This window comes from Eucyclogobius newberryi, unplaced genomic scaffold (assembly GCF_026437365.1).
Source record: "Eucyclogobius newberryi isolate DKJ021-1_F unplaced genomic scaffold, fEucNew1.0.hap1 SCAF_8, whole genome shotgun sequence".
In the NCBI taxonomy this organism is placed as follows: Eukaryota; Metazoa; Chordata; class Actinopteri; order Gobiiformes; family Gobiidae; genus Eucyclogobius; species Eucyclogobius newberryi.
This window is the reverse complement of record NW_027316500.1, coordinates 25,349,342-25,367,974: the sequence shown is the minus strand read 5'-3', so window position 1 is coordinate 25,367,974 and position 18,633 is coordinate 25,349,342. Positions and strand designations below refer to the sequence as shown.

At 43.6% G+C, this 18,633-nt stretch overlaps 1 protein-coding gene across 6 annotated transcripts in view; it reads left to right on the top strand.

The window, feature by feature from the left end:
* The first annotated feature begins 1,336 nt into the window (after window positions 1–1,336).
* Window positions 1,337–18,633, top strand: part of zmiz1a (zinc finger, MIZ-type containing 1a) — a 127,611-nt gene continuing 110,314 nt past the window's right edge. For 3 of the 6 annotated variants that reach the window (XM_072437210.1, XM_072437212.1, XM_072437209.1), the window contains exon 1: window positions 1,340–1,505. The gene's annotated coding sequence lies outside the window, so the exon portion shown is untranslated. Of the gene's footprint in view, window positions 1,506–18,633 lie in introns of all 6 variants that reach the window. The other 3 variants (XM_072437213.1, XM_072437208.1, XM_072437211.1) reach the window with 3 other exon arrangements.

Genomic DNA, 18,633 nt, shown 5'->3' with positions numbered 1-18,633 from the left:
ATTGGCTTAGAAAGTAATGCCCACTACGATAAAAGATGTCAGTAAATGTCTAAAACTTGCTTACATCCCTCTTTCTCAGCTTATTATGTAATGATTAGTTTAGGAGTTGACTAGTCGTTTTTTTTTTTAAATTTGTTGTCTTGTCAAACGGTTAGTTCTATTGTCCATCCTGTGTGTTATTATTTTTCATCAGTTGATCTTGTGTTGTGAGAGTGACCACTGCACAAAGCCTCCTCTAGCTCAAACCCCCACCCGAGCTCTCCGATCCTCCTCCTCTCTCACCCTGACTGCACCAACATCCCGACTCAAAACTTTTGGCGACAGAGCATTCTCCCGAACAGCACCCCGACTCTGGAACTCCCTCCCCCAACCTGTCCGCCACTCTCCCTCACTCACAACATTCAAATCCCGCCTCAAAACATACCTCTTCACCCAAGCCTATGACCTCCCCTACCCCTAGCCTCCTCTACCCCATTGCCTACTCTTCTACCCCCTGTTACATCCCCATCTTTTTCTCTCTACTTCCTCTGTCTTGTTCATTTTATCTGTATATTAATGTGTTCTGTACGTGTTGTCCCCCCTGTCTGTAAATACCCCCCCCTTTTTTATTATGTTCAGCGTCTTTGGGTCACTGAAAAGCGCTATATAAATAAAAGTTATTATTATTATTATTATTAAACACTCTCACTGGGGTTCAGATCTGCAGTACATTAGGTTTCTCTTTAGAGCTTTTCTCTGCTCGATGCTGATGATCTGACCCTTCTCAAACACACTGACATCGCATCCATGACCACGGGATTTGTCTTTCCACACAGTTGTTTCAGAAATGAGATTCACTGCATCGGGTTTAAATACTGTGAAGGATCAGTGTAAAGTATATTATTGATGAAAAACCCCTATGTTTAATCTATTTCAAATTTTTGATTTAGTTATGCCACAGTTTGGGTTATAAAAGGTATTTTCGTACGTGTTTTAGAGTCTGTATAGTCAAGATAACGATTACAATTATTAGAAAATACTATTACAATCATTTTTATGTCAACTTGTCATTAGGATTAGTTGATTTATCGCTGCAGCCATACTTAAGTTAATAAGTTAGTATGTTACAGATAATGTGAAATGTCTTCTGACTTCAGCACTGTGGATAATAAAGCGGGTGAAGAGGTTGAACAAATGGGGCTGCCTAGCAAAGTGCCTGCATACATTTTTCAGCACCGGTGTGTGTTGCGTGTGTGTTGTGCGTGTGTTTGTATCTCTGCCTATGCGCGACCCATTTGTCCTCTGCCTGAACCAGCGTCTCTTGGCTATCCACTCAAAGAAATCTAACGTCCTTCTCCCTTTTCCTTCTTGTCTTGCCTCCCCTCAGATCGCCGCTTAAGAAGAAGAGGTCAGCGAGCGAGCGCCGCGTGAGGAATACATGAAACACGGGGGCGGGGGAGGGGCGCCCGCCATAAAAGGAAGACCGAGCGCGAGCAGGAAGGCCGCAGAGGGCAAAGGTCACGCAGGTAAGCAGATTTGGTGATTCGACTGGGCTGCTCCGGAGTCGTCATTTCGCGCACGCTAAGCTTACCAGATTTTCCCTTCCCCTTTATTTTTTTTTCCGTAACGGAGCAGACTTGGCACGCAACGGCAAAGTGAGGCAGTTAATGTGGCTGGTTTTGATTGGACCCTCCTGAGGAACTGGGAACAGAGCAGGCTGCAGCTGCTGTTTATGAGGAGCCGTGCAGGATCCTGTTTGGCTCGGTTAAAAGAAAGAAAAAAAAAAGAAAAGAGAAAAAAAAATGAGAAAGAGCCAGTCCTAACTGAGGAGCCTGTGGCCAGTGTCAACACTCGGAGCGAAGAATACATGCAGCAGGCTTTGATTAAGGAAGCATTCATTGAAAAGATGCAGGGTTCTCGGAGTCACGGCTAATATCGCAGTAAAGCTCTAGTTTCAGCTGTCTTTATTACATTCTTTTGGAGAGTATCATTCACATTCTTTCGGGATATTCTTTAAAAGTTGAATATTTACACGGTTTGAAACGGGAACTGTGTAATAAACATTTGCAAGGAACAGTGTCTTATTACAACAGTTTTGTTTGATGTAAAGCACTAAAATGCACACAGGTTTCATGTTTTTCTGATGATTTCGTTTGGATAGTCCCTGTGGTCAGTTATCATGGCAAGTAGTGGTTTGTGAAGATAAATAGAAAATAAAGGTGTTTTATTTGTCAAATTATAGCATTTTGACACTTTTTCCCCAGTGTGTTTGCTTGGTTACAGTTAAGGAATCAGCTCTAAGTCACTTTTGCTGCCCATGTCCAACCAGGACGTAAAACGACAAACTTCACCCTGCATTTTTTTTGCCGTTTGTTATTATTTTATGTAGTGTCCTGAAAAGCGCTATGTACTATTATTATTGCGACGGCATTATGGCAGCTCTCCTCTCCTACCGGGGATTAAGAATGAGGGTGGCGGTTCGGCGCTGGTGGGTGGGGTGAGGGGTGTGTGATGGCACTGGGTGGAGGCAGATCCATGTTGCGAATAAATAATAAAGTGCCGGTTAATCTTCTGCAGCGTAGCGTGTGTGTAAATGTGGGAAACATGTGGCTCTCACAGACGCCACTGTACGGTCATACTCACAGCGACACGCAGACACGCACAAGCAGGATCGGATTAGCCCGTGGACGTCACTTTAAAGGGGACAGAGATCACTGACACACCACAGATGAGTTAATCTTTTGCATGTGCAATGTGTAGTAGAGTAACCTGTCTTGTCTAGCTGTACTACTACTTAGAGCTGGGTTTCGATTCAAATTTCAAGAATCGATTCAATTCCGATTTTTACGTTTCAAAATCGTTTTTTTCCGATTTCTCAGATCCGATTCGATCCGATTTCGATCTGATTTCCGATTCGATCCGATTTCGATTCGATCCGGGGGTTAATGTTATTAAAAATTAAAAATGTATTTGAACCGTTTCCTTCACTTCATGACTGTGTAGAGAAGCAACATTAAAACTAGTATTATATCAATATTAAACAGCAAATCTTACAAGTATTGGTAGTTACTGATGGCTGGAAGACTGATGAAAAGGTTAAGGGTCAATCTACCTTCAAGAAAGAGAATCCAGGAGTCCTGAATTATCTTTCTTGAAGGTAGATTGAAGTTCACTGAGGGAAAAAAATTGATCTTTGGATGTACGAATCGATAATCGGTCATTAATATGCGAATCGACTAAAAATCGGAAAATCGATTATTTCAACCCAGCTCTACTACTACTACTCCTACTACTACTATTAGCATCATTTCAGGACGATTAAACTATACTTTAAACAATTTATTATTTGTCTTTTCACTTGATGTTTCTTTTCCTCACATTTCCATAATATTAAAATGCAAGAAACAAATGTAAAGCCTCATTTAACATTAACACATTAAATAGTGCCAACTTGTGCCCACAGAGCTGCGGCAGAATTTAGCCAGCTAGAATGACTAATGCAAGACTCCAGCAGCTCAATTTGTTTAGAGAGCCCATCGACGCTGCAAATATGCCACAGACCGTTGCCATTTACTGTGAACTTTTTTTTCCCCGCTGGCGTTTTTAATTGGATGCATTTTTAATGTCCCCGGCGCACAGTGTGGCCAGTGTTGACACCAAACACTGTGGTCGTTGTGAGAGGCAGGAGGAATGGTGTGCTGCCTTCCACTAATATCAGCGCTCCAGATGAAATCTATAGGCACGTTTCCACTGGCTCTGGTACTCGGATCGCCTCGGAGTTGTTCTTTTTAATGGCAGAGTGCGTTTCCATGCGCCAGGTCCAGAGGCAGAGGTCTGCTTGGTGAGAAACACGTGCACAACCTTATGTTCTGCTTAGTCTTCCGGCTCAACATAAGTTGCCATCACTGGAAATGCGGTGGTTTATCTGCCTGACCCACAAGTCAGAGTTTGGTGAAAAAGTATTATTTTAGCTGCATTGTTATCGGCCTGAGTCTGCGTTCTCTCTTATCCAATCATCGTGCAGCAGTCACCGGGTTCACGTTAGCTAAGGAGGCTCCTCCTTAGCTAACGTGAACCCGGTCCACACCAGAGCCCTCTGGGAGATAACACCTGGTGTGGGCCCTTCAGACACCTCGGTACGGTTTCCTTTAGACAGTGGAATCACTTCACTTTTAAACATTTAAAGCACTAAGACATTTTTTTTTATTTATGCTGCTCATACAACTGTGACTGCTGAATGTGTTTATTTACTACACATGCCGTTTTTGGCTAGAAAACGAGCCTCGTACGTGTGAGAGACGGGAGTGCCTCGTACGTGTGAGAGACTGGAGCGCCTCGTACGTGTGAGAGACTGGAGCGCCTCGTACGTGTGAGAGACGGGAGCGCCTCGTACGTGTGAGAGACGGGAGCGCCTCGTACGTGTGAGAGACGGGAGCGCCTCGTACGTGTGAGAGACGGGAGTGCCTCGTACGTGTGAGAGACTGGAGCGCCTCGTACGTGTGAGAGACTGGAGCGCCTCGTACGTGTGAGAGACGGGAGCGCCTCGTACGTGTGAGAGACGGGAGCGCCTCGTACGTGTGAGAGACGGGAGTGCCTCGTACGTGTGAGAGACAGGAGCGCCTTGTACGTGTCGAGCTGCGCAGAACCGTGTATCCACATGTGAACATTGAAGTGAAGCCGGTGAGATCGCTGGCTTTTTTGAACAGTTTTAAGCTGTGGCCGCCGCGTGCGATGTTGTGATCGTCAATATGCTGCGTGCGTCCTCGGGTGTTAAAGGGGCGGGGTCAGCGTGTTAAAGGGGCGGGGTCAGCGTGGTCTTGTCTGGGTCTTTCCTCTGGGTGTAAATATGAATGAAATAACTTAAGTGTTATGTTGTGGTGTGATGTATTTGGCATTAAGTAAATACTTAATTTTACTTTACTCTGTTATTTTACACTGTGACTTAATTATTTACACTGGTGTATTGTCTGTTTGAAGGTTTTTACCTGACTTTTGATGCTAATGGATCTGTAACATTAAAGAGTGGAAATGTGTCTAAAGGCAAAACATTGTATCAGATGAAACAGCTGCTTTGACCCTTGACCCAGACTGACTGTGTCAACAATACTCAACATGCTCTTGTTGTTGAGTTGAGTCTTGAGTTGTTCCTCAAGTGATGTGTGTAACTGTTAAGCTATAGTTTAGCAGCTAGCTCATAGCTAGTAGCTTGTGATTTGTAAGTTGTAACTTCTGTTAAAAAACAGTGGATAAACCAGACAAGTTGAGTTTATTTCACTGCAGTTAAGCCTTGTGTTTGATAGTCGTCCTTGTTCATGTGTCTTCAACTTAATTGAGCCAAGTAGCTTGTGTTATGCTGTTATAACATTATGCAAATATGACATGGTTTAGGTCCGGACCTAATGAGTCCGGACCTGAACCTAAACCTCTGGATTTGAATCCGGACTTGAACCTGAACGCGGGTTTAGGTATGCATCCCTAGTTACTAACACATATTTTTACCTATTCCTTTTGGCCATCACTTTAGTTATTTTATAGTTGTGTCTATTTTTTGTTTGGCTGTTTGCGCCGTGCGAGAAGCGGCTCTCGCCAACCAAGCAGAGGTATAAAGTGGTGAAGAGTGGGAGGATGAGAAAGAACATTGTCTTCTCTTTCCCAGCTTAGGGACAGTGCAGAACAGGTTGTGTGAGGATACTCGCTATCCTTAACAACGTCTCGCACAGCCCCGGGGCCACCTGTGCTCCTATGATGTGGCTGTGGAGAAGCGGTAGAATTCCTCATCATCAGATGACGTTCTGTGTACACCGTGCACAGCTGCTGTAACCAGAGGAGCCATGCGTCTGCTGGATGTTTCCACTCAATGACTTACTCCAGGAAGATTATGAATGGCCGTGCAAATGGAGGTGACTACATGTGTTTTTAACTGTCAGACATTAGGCGTTATTGTGTGGCATTTGTTGTAAACATTCATAAGTAAGTGCAAATTACAGTCATTTCATGAAAAAAACGACTTTGATCTATACAACTGCTCGTCCAAATTACATTCAGATGCTGTTATGGCATTTACTGTAAGTCTGAAGGGTTGTACAAGCTCAAAAATATATTACACGCTCTGTACATTATGTTCTCTTATAGTTACTAGCATCAGACCTAGACTTCCTCAAAGGGAGAGTAATGTGAATGTATCCAGCTAATCTTTTTCTTTGCGGTTTGCATTTACTAAGCCTGAGTTACTTTAATGCAGCAGGACTTGACAAGCCCACGTGTAAGTATATTGAACTTAAGTGGGTAGAGTTGTTCTCAAACTAGTTTCAAATGATCTCGGGTCGTTCTCTTTTTAATCAGAGCTACGTTTCCCTGACCTTTTCAAACAACGGATCGACAGGACGATTGAGACGAGTTGAAACTTTCCCCTTTTAAAACGGATCCGAGAGCTGATTTAATCTGGAATGACATCACTCAGTCGACCACCATCTTTACGCACCCTGCGCTCCATGATGTTATCCATCACCGGGTCGTCGTCAATTACCCAGAGGAAAACAACATTAGCGGCTGAATGGGACACGCAGCGCGGCGGGCCTGACATGGCTGTGTTATATGATTACACAACCTGTTGGCCGTCCGCCTGTCAAGTGTCTCCTGGCTCTGATGAATGGCTCTAATATGTGGCGCATCACAATACGCCACACCACACTCTCATTAATGGACGCTCATAATGCCCGCGCCGCTCCACCAATGCCGCTGCAGGATTCACACTCGCAGAGGGGAGAGCGGGAGAGTGAGAAATGGCGTTTGCGACGACTCCAACCTTGTTTCCTTGTCACCGTTCAAGGCAATAAACAAAAGGGCCGTGTTCTCATTTGACTAATTTTACAAATGGCCCCGCTTACTGCCTGGTTGGCTGTCACTTAGAAAGGACTTGTGCTGCTCTGGATATTGCCAATTTATTGTTATTGCAGTATCAACATCAATATCTATTGCAAGAAAGCGCCGCCATAGACTTCAGAGTATTACAAATGAATGACCTACACAATGCATCCTCCATAAATCATAAACAAATGAAAAGTATGCATTTATAGTTTGCTTTCATAATTGAGTTTTAACCACAGACAAATGCTTGGGTGTTTGTGTTTTCCATGGGTTATGCACACGCGTTTGACTGAGAGAACATTGGCAAGTAACTCAATTAGCCATTTTAACTGATGTCGTCTTGGTTGAAAAAGGAAAAACGCTGCAGATGTTTTGCTTGACAAATAGTTACAGAACCCAATTTTGACTAATGACACTTCGTTTTCTCTATCAATTTGTTCATCAATATCCACAACGTAATGTAGTCATCAAAAACCTTGCTGTTTTAGATGCTAGCTTTAACCCCCAGTGGCTCTAAGTAAAACAACGAGACAAAAAATCAACCTCAGATATTGGAACTGTAATTTTTAAGTGTGACACATATGTTTTTCAATTAGATGCATGCTTCTCCATCTGGGCCCCATTTGCACAGATGATCGGAGAAGGTGTGCAGTGCGACGTGCATGCCAGTGTGTTGTGAGAACATTACAATGGAGGCGCGCGCAGAAGAAAGGAGATTGAATCGCTCGGATGCCATTTGAAGCTTAGCTGATTGCTCTTTCTCTTGCTGAATGGAAAAACACGCTCGCAGAGATCCTCTGAAACTACTTGACTCTTGGCTATAACAAACAGATTTGATTCTGCGCTCAAAGAATTAAAAAGGGGGAAAATTGTTGTCAATGAGCTCCTTTGCTGCTCTCTGCAGAGATTTCTGCAGCATGGAAACGAAATGTCAAGTCCATATAGTTATTTGACCCTGCCGCGTATATTTGTAGTATTTATGGTTATGTCAAAGTTTTATAAAGGAAGGTGTAGCCCGGGCCATGTTGTTAAGCCTATTTTCTCTTGATATGACAGGTCTGCTCCCCTATAATGTGTCGAGGCTTTGTGCTGTCATATACAGTGTGCAGTTGCATCACAATGAAGTCAGTATTTTTCTGTACAGAGACACAGATGTTAAGAGATTTTCGATTTCACCTTGCTCAGATGTGCCAGCGTTTTCAGGCTTGATGCCACTGAGGAGCAGTGCTGCACCTGCAAAATGTGTGTGTGCCTATGTGTGACAGAGAGAATGAAAAATGTGTCTGTATATTCCTCCATCTCTGCTCTTGTATTAGTAAATGTTTTTTTTTCCTCCCAGCTTGAGGTTCTCAGTTTGAAATACAACACCTGCAGATGTGTCTTGTAAACTGCAGCCCCCAGCTTCGCTCATATTCAGAAGGGACCACTGAAACAAGGCAATTAAAGGAGCTTGCTACAAGGGGCGGGCGTTGCATGGGTGTGACTGCTCGTGTGTGCGCACTGACACGCACCTTTCCATTGTACTTCGCCCCAGGATTCATGAATTTGGTGGAATAGTGCAGCACAGGGAGAGGAGCACTCTGCCAGTCCTAACATTAGCATGGCTGTCATATTTCTGTCTGTTTTTACAAATGGAGGTCAGAGGTCAGGTGACGACTTGTTGACAAAGTAGAGATTTATGCTCACACGCCCGTGCACTCACATGCAGGCTGGTCCCAGCACTCGGCTGCACACTTTCTATGCTGCTGCGCTTCTTCTGCGCTCCTTGACCCTCCTAATTGTGAACGGCTGTGGCTGTGGAGCGCGGAGGCACACGGAGCAGGAAGCAGGACTAGTATGAACAAAAAGAGTCAGCCAATGTAATGGACTGAAGAGCCAGACCTGCGTAGGCCAGCCTGGTCAAGTGTAGTGTAGTTATGAGCTCTACAACTGGCCCCATGAAAGGCCTCATGTCCACTCTCCGGTCTCTGGCCTCCAGCCAAACATGAACACGTGGGAGTGGCTTCTCCAAATGCTATATGATAGCAGCAGGAAGAAAAATAAGAGCCACTATTTGGAGAGCAGAGAGAATTGTAAGAGAAAAAATGAGCGGAGCGCTAAGCTCAGTGACAGCTGCATGCATGTGGTAGTGGGTGACGGTGTGCCCCTCTGTCAGAGCAGATATTTCTGTCTGTTTAGTGCTGCCGCTCTGGCTGCCTCAGACGCTCCTCATGTCATCGCTGGGTGCCTGCTGTCACTGGCTAAAAAGGAGAGAGAGAGGGAGTGTGTGAGCGAGAGTGACAGAGAGAGAAACTCGAGCAGCTGTCTTGAAAGCTCCTCCACTCTGTCAGTACATCTTGAATCTGTTTTCCCCTGATATCTTCTGAAGACAGTGTTGCTGTTGAGCTGCGTGGCCTATAAGGCACTTAATGTACGGGTGTAATGAAAGCATACTGCATCAAGTATCACTTTTATGGTGAGATCATAACTGTCTGATCCAATGTACTAGTCTACAATATTCAGCCTGTGTGTGTGACTGATGAGCAAATGCAAAGTAATCTAGGAAACAATCTTAGCTGCAGTCAGTTTGTACCGGTTCAGTGCAAAACCACAGTCTTTCTGATATGAATTTAAAGGAACATCACAAACGTCAGTTACTTATAGTACATTTCTCAGCATAAGGGCTTGATTTTACCCTGCTCCCATGGGACATGACCTGACAAGTGCAATGGAAAAATCAAACAAAATGAATCTTCATGTCCCAATTTAGTAAAATAACCAGTTTATTGCATAAGATTACACATTTCTCATTACACTAAAAGGTCAAAGAGCATGCATTGACTTGACTGACAATATATACGTGTTAGTGAGGTTGTAGAACATCCAGCTCCTCATTAAGCACAGAACATGACTAACCCCGGGTGTATTATTAGAGAATACACATAGCACCTTTAACAATGTGATGAGTCTATATATGTCAATTCTGTGTAGGAGGTGAAAATTACATGTAATATTAATCTGAAATGGCATACTGTTTCAATTTGCCTGGGTCAAATGGATGTGAGAGTGTGGGTGGCTCTGCGCGCGTCTGAAAAATCCTGCTTTAAAAATAGTCCACGCTGGCTGTGTGTGTAGAGCGCTCTTGTCAATATTAGGCTTATTGTTTAAGTTTGCATGACATGTCGTTTCAAATCTCTGTACGCAATGGAGGATTTCACCGTCTCTGCTCTATCTATTTTGTATCAAATCTGTTGTATTAAATTGCGTTAAATCACCGATGTCTGGCCCTCACCGTATGTCTTATTTTTTGCTTTAAGTGCGGGCCATTGGACGATTACAATCATCTGTTGTTGGGGCACTGTTGTCTGATTGCAAACATGTGCTATAGTGCAATGGCCACAGAATGAGGTAATGGAACATGCAAAAAGTTCAGAGCTTTTGTGAGGCACTGGCTGCACGGTGGTTTTGCGGTTTGCAGGACGGTCAACCAGTTTGCCATGACAAGGTCTTGAGGTGGGAATAACGCCATGGTAAAGCTAGGAAAAATCAGATGACCCAATAGTAATATCTGATTGTTGGTGTATGTTTACATCTACTAAAGAAATCTGATCAGTAAAACCCTGGTGACATGGTTCTGGTAATCAAAGGATTCGGAAGATAAAGTACAATACATTTGAAAATAACTTGAATCTTAAAAAATGTTCCCCTTTTTTTTGTAAACAATCAGAAACAAATTTGATCACTCACGTCAGATTTAACTCCAGAAATCAGATAAGTCAGTAAGTCTCATCTTTGGTACACATGCTCAATGAAGGAACAATTATTTTATTTTAACAGCCTAAACTGCGCTGCCAATAACTTAATGCATCAATAGTTCAATGTCAGCAAATGTATTTAATTCAGAAAGTTACGCATTGTTTTTTTTATTCGCTCTAAAATTGTAATTGGTAATACATTTTTAATTTACTCTGCCGCCCGGTCACATGAGCGGGACCCGATGCTCATTTAGCATTGGTGATAAATCTACACTTTAAACATAGTTGACCTCATTTTGACAAGTTTCGTACCCCCAATTTTGGCTCTGGAGGGAGCTTGCATTGCGTTTCCTCTCTCTGTTTTTCTTTCCCCGCGCTGCCTGCAGACATGGCCGCCCGATCGGATGGCAACTGTAAATGACAGGAAGGCGCGAGCATGTACAGGACGTCCAGTGTGCACTCGTATTCTGCTTGCACTAACTCTACCCTGGCACTTCGCTTGACCTTCCCTTAAACTCTCTATGGAATCCTCCTGCACTACTGAATGATACTCGTATGATTTAATGAACCGTGGTGGCCGGGGTCACCTAATTCCCAAACGTAATTCCCAGGCTGGAAACTCCCTGAATTCTGCAGAGCTTTCAAACTGACGTTGCCTGTAATTTTGCGGCGGCCGTGACAGCATCAGTCCAAGTTTAGATGCGGTAGTGTCCGGACCAGCTCTTCCTCGCGTTCTCCAACTGCCCAGGTGATCATGTAACCTCATACCAGTGTTTATGTTCTTTAGGTTAACACGGTTATCTATGTATATGTAACCGGAGCGCTCAACCTACACCAGAACTTGGCATAACATTGGTTCCCTCTCGTTTTCTCTCTCTCTCTCCTTGCAGGGACTTGCCAGTATTTTCATTCCCACTAGAGGCATTTCCGCATGCTAACAAAGAACCCGGCCCGTGTGATGAAACAGAGAGGAAACGGCTTTTGTACAATTCCAAAAGACTTGAGACAATGTGTAATATGTAAATAAAAACACACCGTAGTGCCTCAAATGTCATAAATGATCACAATTGAATGCAAACGACACAGTTCGTCAAAACGTAATCATTCCTTTTCAATATATTAGTAGAAACGCATCTCTAATAGGTTGGGATATTGTGCTATATAAGACATTATACACGGTGTAAGTGTTTTATTTCATGCAGTATTTTCAAGTGGAGAAATAGGATTTTGAAAGTTATGCATTTTTACTATGCATTGCATTATTGTTAGCACATTTAATCAAGTCTAAAGCCGATCTAAATCAACCAGAAAGCAAGACCAAACTAGGAATGCAACGATTAATCAAGTAATCTCAGTCAAGTATAAAAAATGATTGGATTTTCTTAATCATAGTTGTTTCCTGGACTATACAGACTCTAAACGCATACACAAAACACCCTTTTATAGCAAATACAGCACCATAACTAAATCAAAATGTCAATAAAAAAAAGAAAAATCGCTGATTTCCCAGAATGATGCAAAAAATTATCTTGTAAAGCAAAATGACTCACTGATTAGTCGATTACTACAATTCTCATTAGTTTCAGCTCCATTTGAAACCTTATTTCAACCTATATTTTGCTCTTGCCTTGTCCTAATGTATTTGACACATACGTTGCTGCCCATTCTCCACACCGCGTATATTGTTGTTTAAGTCATAGGCGCATGAGCACTGCTGACCCCTGCCAACAGTTAGGAACATGCAAATTTACTTTCGAGCTGGCAATTCAGGTTTGCCCCGGGGTCTTGTTTGCAGACGTGCAGAGTGTTGCACGAGAACAGGCCGACTCTGTGTCCCATTCAGACACAGACTTGCCCTCTCTTTGGCTCTAATTAACCACTATAATACCTAGCCTGTTGCACGGTTTAGTCCCATTTTACGAGGCTTGTTAACCACTGGATTTGCAGGGACCTATTTCCTCTGTTGCCCTTGCCAAAAGGAAGTGTGCGCCGCGTCCTGGGTCACTATTCTCTCGACTGTCTGGATTTGGGGGAAAGAGCTAAAACAGGCCAATAATACCAGGAAATATGTTCTGTTTATGCAAATGTACAATGACGGAACAATGAGATTAGATTGATCACGATTTAAAAATAAATTATGCCTTTTTTGTTTTTTGCACTTGAGGAAACATGGTTACATAATAATGACAAAAGTATAAAGCATTTGTGAGAATGGAATGCTCTAACACATCGTCCCAGTAACCAGTTTTTACACAAACTGAGAGCGAAAGGCGCACATTAAGACTAAGCAAACAATTCATATTAAGTTTAATATTATTATTAGTATGTTTAGTAGGGCTGTAATCGACTAAAGACATTGACAAAAGGGGTTGTGGTGTTGCATTTGAAAACGCTCTCCAAATTGTTAGGCTCTTGTGCTAAAACGACTATGTACACAGGGAAATGAATAAGCATGTATGTCTAGTAAATGGCTGTTCAACTTTATTTTCCAGAGGGCCAGATTTTTCAGACGGCCAAGGTCTCTGGATTGGAGGAGCACAACACGCCACTACTGTTACAACATTTCGGGTTGCACAAAATCGCTCCAATACTGTTTCGATAAATTGAGCTAATACAATAGAACAATTACTGAACCAGAATTTAACTAGGACTAAGCTAGTACCAACCAGGTCTAAACTAGTGCTAACCCAGAATCAAAACGGGTCTAAAGCAGAATTAAACCAGTAAACAAGAGGTTTTTAAATAGTACTTTTTCAATATTTGTAAAATGGGGAGTGGGCCGGATTAAATAGCTTGGAGGGCCTGATTTGGCCCCTGGGCCGTATGTTGAACAGCACTGGTCTAGTAACTCCAAAAACTAACTCACTCTCTGCACAGATTCGTTTTCATGCTGTCCAGCGTAATAAAACATTGAGCTAACTAGTACAAATATTGTTTGATACTATCGACTGATTGATAAACAACTGAACAATATTGCCCTATTATTTATGCATTTAAAACAAAACCAAAAATCATGGATGGTACTCAATTACAAATAAAACTGAGCTTTGATGACAATTTGACTCTACTGTCAAAGGAGTAAACAGCCCGTAAAGTTGTAAGTAGTGTTTATTCTCAAACTGATATGAGCACTGACACACTAATCAGTAAAACTTTCGTCTAGCTATGTGTCTGCAAATTCAGTTGTGCTCTGCCTGAAACACTTTTGCTCGTAGGTGGTTTCCAGAAATACCTTTTTTTTTTCTAGGTCAAGGCTCACACGAAACATCATTTTTGCTGTCTTACTCGAGGTCATGACATCGCTACCGAAAACAGTTATTTTTCTTCTTCTTCTTTCTGATCCAAAATGGAAAACGGAGGCAGAAAGCGCTCTGACGCTTCGACCTGAGTGAGATTTCGGAGGGGTCGGCCGCGCACTCATGACTCTGGCTTTGGGTTTGACAGCCCTAGTGACACACGCTCATACCCATAAACAGGGATTTGGCGCGCTGGAGAAAATACCCTTGATAATTGCCGGGTGCGTGTGGACCTGCCCACCGGAGAAGGAGGCAGATAGAGAAAAGGAGGAATAGAGAGAGGGAGAGGGAGGGAGGGAGAGGGGGAAAAGCCACATCTATTAGTGCATTCCTTCATGCTGTGTCATAGTTGTGCCGGAGACTTCCAAGGCGAGGCTGCAGCGGAGGGCCCCCGATGCAACGCTCAGGGCTGCGGACAGTCTTTAAAGTTTAACAAGTCTGCAAGCTGCATGTGGAAAGACTAGAGAGAAACAGAAAAGTCCAGAGCTGACATACAGTAAATCAAAAATGAAGAAAAGACATAATGTTAGCTCAGGATTGTGCAATTGTTCGTTGGGAGCTCTTGCAGTGGATCATAAACCTGTTTAGATCAACACATGCTGGAATTGCTTTACATTCATTTGAAGGAAAGTTTGCTGCATGTGGAAACTCATCGTTATGTAATAGACATCGTTGTGTAATAGATAGTCAGGTTTTGTTGCAAACCTCTTTAGGGAGAAACTTTATTGAACATTCCTGACCCGTGCTATACTTCAGAGAGAAAACATGCACTTTGTGGCTTAATAAGAAAACTAAGAGTGTTCTCAGACAGATTTTCAAGCCCACTACTCCTACTCTTTGTCTGCCCTCGCCAGTGGCCTCCCTGGTCTGGTTGATTTGGCATGCTTACAGCAGCCAAAGCTAAAAGTCTGTGCTTGGCCCCGCGCCCGTCTGCTCGCCCGTCATTCAGCTGGTTAAAGAGGCCTTATTGAACCGCTGCACTGTGCCTGGCGACTACAGACCCATTCACGCCTGGAACAGCGGAGACAGCCAGCCCCTGTCATCGGCGTCGGCTCGTACACCGACTCACCACCGTGCATGACGAGCGTTTTGCTGGGTAAGCACCGCGTCTCCCCGAAGCAACCCCCGTAACCCGCTTGTCGGAGGGCCGGGGGTTTTTGGAGACGCTTCACTCGTACCGCGCCATGTGTCTTTGTACAAACACAAGCAGAGATCACATCTCAAATATGTTCACCGTCTCTGTTGTACGCGTGCCGCCTACGATGGGTGTAAAGTGAAGCAGACTGATCTGTTCCCCAAGGAATTGTACAACAACAGCGCAGCACAACAACAAAACAAAAAAAAGATGCCCCTTTGTGGGTTGTAGAATGCTGGAAATCTCATATCCAGGACTCGTGAATAGAGTTGGTTGCTGTGAGGATAACTCTTCCTGCTTGCCAGTTTGTAAGCGCCCTTGGCTAATGGCGATTCGTCCTGTCACAGATGACCTCTTCTCTCTCACAGTCCCACAGTGACACACACAGAGAGGACATGCATGAGCGCTATGACTTCATCCTCCTCTTTCTCCTGTTGAGGCGCCCTCCGATCCTGCCCCTTTCTTTTGTCATCTTGGACCAGTTACTTTCAAAGCGGGGTTTGTTTGACTACATCATGTTTCGGGTTCCAATCAAAATACTGCAATCGTTAACCAAAATACGCACATCATACCTTGGAACACTGAGTACTCCTCTATTAAAGAATACTGTGTTGTATTTCGAGCTTGTCCCGCGGCTTCCTGAGTTTTTGTTACTTGGTTCTGCTGCCAAGTGTGATACTCCGTGATGTCTGAAAGATTTCTGTTTTGGTATCGCCCGAACCCAGTTTCTTGTGGTTGTTGTTGTTGTTGTTGGTATAAGTTTTAGACGTACCGCTGCCTCGACATCGTGTTGGTCCTTGTGACTCGCTCATTAGAATATCTTTGGTAGAGAGAAAGAGAATCAAGTCAACATTTTCCCCCCAAACAAAGCTTGTTTTGTTCTTGTGAGAAACAGAAAAACTCCAAATGCTGCGCAGTTTTTCCCAAGCAACCTCTAACACAGCCATTTCTTTGTTTCAACTTTCAGCAGACATATTATGGCCCAACCAAATCCCGCCAACCAAAACCAGTCTTTGTGATGTGTTAAAAACTCTCTCTCCCCTCTCCCACGTTTTCACTTAGCGTCTGCGGCCTTAGCATCTCTCTGCTATGATTAGCGCTGGTGTTTTTTCCCCAGCCAGTGTAATGTCTGGAGCCTCCTGTGTCCTTGGAAAGCAGCCTAATAAGCTGAGACACACACTGCCGTCTCCGCTCACCACAGGCCTATTCTCCAGTGTCACCCGGCGCACAGCGAGGTAAACAAAGAGCGCCACACACATACCCGCCCGCTAACCTGGTGCACTACGCTGCAAAAGGGGGATGGCTATATTAGTTCAATTGACTGGAATTTAGATGCATTTGCTTTGCTGGTCCATGGATATTTTTCATGTTTCTACATATCAAGCAATTCTGCTGCAAGATGATTCATATTTGTAAGACTTAGCTCGCGTTACTGTGAATGGAGTGGGCCCTGGGGGTCAGGTCTCTTGGGGATATATGCAAAATCGGCTTGAATGAGCGATTTTTACCTCTTTACAACAGCGTTTAATCATCATTAGTTTCATTTTATGTTTGAGTAATCCCGTATTGTCCTGCAACTGCAGAGGCTTGAGTGCTCAGAAAAATCCTGTTTTCACCTCCCCCTTATCCCCGCCCACATCCCTGTACTTAGTTCTGATTATTTAAAAAATTAAGACTCCAAATGATACATGCAGGGTTCTAAAACGTCTTGAAGCCACTTTTCAAAAGTAAAACTAAATATAGCCGCAAGCGGCAATGATCGGCCCTCGCCACGCCGCCGCCACACCGCCGCCACGCCGCAAGAGGAGGGGGCGCTAACGCGCCCCAATTGTCCTTTTATTACGCCTACTGCTGAATCTGTGACGCTGTCACATCTTCTCCCCTTTGTTTTACCATCAAAAAGCAATTTTATTTTGAATTCTTGGCAAAATGTGCGGCTTTGCCGCACAGACACCGTGACTCTTTGAATGAAAATGTGGATAACTTTTGATGGTCTTGAAGATGAGTCTCACCAAATTTCAGGTTAATAGGGCTGACGCCCTGGGAGGAGTTTGTGAAAGTCTAAAGTGTAAACATGTTCTGGTGATTTCCCCATTGGAATAACATGAAAGGTTTCGGTCATCGTTACGGCAACGCCATAACAATTATGACATGAGTCATTGACTTTTTTGATGGGGATGCTAAAATTGAGTTGTGTGTCAAATTTCATATAATTTCGCAAAACTAAACATTTAACCTCCATATAAAATCTGTAGGGGGCGCTGTGGCGCCAAATGAATTTATTTCACTTCAAGTAGGTTTAGGGCAAAGAGTTTAACAACTGATTCTAATTTGACGCAATTCGGACTTTATCTGCGCAAACGGCAGAAATTTTAAATATGGGAGATTTCTGAAATTCTAGCTACAGTTTGCGGCTTCGCCGCACAGAGACCGTGAGAGGTATCAATGTAATTTGGATAACTTTTGATGTCCCACTCCTCAGTAGCATTTTCACCAAATTTCAGCTTTTTAGGGCCAACGCCCTGGGAGGAGTTCGTAAAAGTACGACGTTTGGAAAAACTCCGAAGTCATGTTTAGCCATTTTTGAAGCAATATGGCCGACATTTGGTTCGGGGGACGGCGTTGCCGTAATAATATTTTTTACTTCTCTTGTCACCATCTACCTCTGCGCCAAATTTCATGATTCTACGATCAGATTTTTTTTGGGTCATTTCCCATCTCTCAATGCATTTTTGGTACATTTGGTGGCGCTGACGCGCCAATTTTTTTTATTTTAGAAAAGGGAAATAGCCAGAATGTAGAGAGGCACGATTTTTAGAGGTGTGCAAATTTTTGTGACTTTTCGTCAATGTTCACTGGGTGAAAAATAGGGGGGTTGGTCCCGAGAAGAAGAAAGAAAGAAAGAAAGAAAGAAAGAAAGAATAATATTCCGATGCGAAAACAATGTTTCCCATTTTTCAAATATCATAAACTATACATTTTCGGAAAGCGCTCGCGCTTTCCTACCTCATGGTGTGGGTCCCTGGTCACTGACGGGTACTTTCGATAATTTTGAGTGGGCTCCGCCCACTTTGTGTTTTTGGCCCTCTATACAGTAATAATGTTCAATTTTTGCATTACATGCTTATATGCACGGAACATGCAAGAGATGGGGAACGTATTCGTGAGCTACTTAGCGCAAATGAGTGCTTTATATGGGGATGACGACCGCGAAGCGGTCGTCATCCCAATGTAAAGTGCTCGTTTAGTGCGAACTTTTGCACGGGCTTCGCCCGTTTACAACGGTAATGTTCCATTTTCCTACAACTAATTAGTATGCACGGGGCGTGCATGAGTGGAGGAGTGCGTTAGTGAGTGTTTGGAAGTGGGCGAGCGCTTCGCGCTCGATTTCGTGCGCACTACGTGCGCACTTTCGCAGCCGTGCTTCGCACGGCCTTACGAGATTAATAGGCCTCTCGCCAGCTTGTGGCGCTCGGGCCTAATAAATGCTGCTTGCTACGGTGAAATGCCACTATGAAAAGGACAGTTCTGCAGTTTTGAACAGTTACTATTACTATAGTATTACTACTATTACAGCACTGCTATGCCTTTTATTGTTCATAAGGATCTCATTGGTGTTTTG